We start from the raw sequence: 1,029 nt of genomic DNA on the forward strand, positions 1-1,029 counted from the left end.
ACATTAGATTAAAGACTTCAACCATTACATCAGTAACCTCATCTGACCCAGTAGCTTTGCTATCTTTTGTGTGTTTGGATGATGGCATGGCATAGATGACTTCTTCTTGTAACATCGGTGGTCTCGTATCAGTCGTATCCTCTGTGGGATCTAACGACAGTTCTTCTCTTTCATCATTACATAGTTGTTGGATGTAATTGGTTCACATCAATATCTAAGTAATATCCTTTTTATTATTTTTAAGGATATTTGTTTTTGTGCTATTACTAGAACCTGTCATTTCTTTGATTTTTGTGTGTAAATTAAAGCTATCGTACTATTTCAATTTTGTAATTCAATTTGTAATTTTAAATTAAATATTGGTAAAAAAGAACATTGAGATAAAAAATTGGAGGCGCCGGGCATCGATCCCGGTACCTCTCGCATGCTAAGCGAGCGCTCTACCATCTGAGCTACGCCCCCCGATATTTACAATTGATTTCATTAAAATCAGTGTAAGTGTTGAACTACTTTCAAATTAAGAGGAGTGGCATAATGAATTAATTACGTGAGCCGGACCCGATATACAGATATCTTTGTGGTGGATGCGTTATAATGCGTTTACGAAGTGTAACAGACATGGTGTTCAGTATAATGGCGCGTCCGCATTGGTAAATTTTTCGTTCGTTTTGTATGTGTGGTAAAATTTTACCAGTGAGGACGCGGTGCTCAAATGATTTGATCTTCGCTCTTGGGAGCGTGTGCGTTGAGTCGTGCATATGTAATGTGATAGTAATCAGTTTAGGTGTAATATGATAGTAATCAGTTTAATGTCATGAGTTTATCTTCTTGAGTTTTATTCCTAGTCAGGTGAAACTAGGATTCATCATGGTTGATCCTTCTCTTACGTTCAGTTTCATACCCTGCCTCCAAGCTTGTCAGCTGATAAACAATCTACTAACTAACAGACTATTTTCATGTATATGTTACCGGCCAAACCCGATTTCAGGACAAACTAGTTTGGCCTAGGCCATCCTGATATTAATACGG

At 37.4% G+C, this 1,029-nt stretch overlaps 1 non-coding gene across 1 annotated transcript; it reads right to left on the reverse strand.

Moving 5' to 3' along the window:
• Positions 1-389: 389 nt before the first annotated feature.
• Trnaa-agc (transfer RNA alanine (anticodon AGC)) lies at positions 390-462 on the reverse strand. The gene has a single exon. It is a non-coding gene; the product is annotated as a tRNA-Ala (tRNA).
• Positions 463-1,029: the final 567 nt, after the last annotated feature.

Source organism: Diabrotica virgifera, chromosome 3, assembly GCF_917563875.1.
Source record: "Diabrotica virgifera virgifera chromosome 3, PGI_DIABVI_V3a".
In the NCBI taxonomy this organism is placed as follows: domain Eukaryota; kingdom Metazoa; phylum Arthropoda; class Insecta; order Coleoptera; family Chrysomelidae; genus Diabrotica; species Diabrotica virgifera.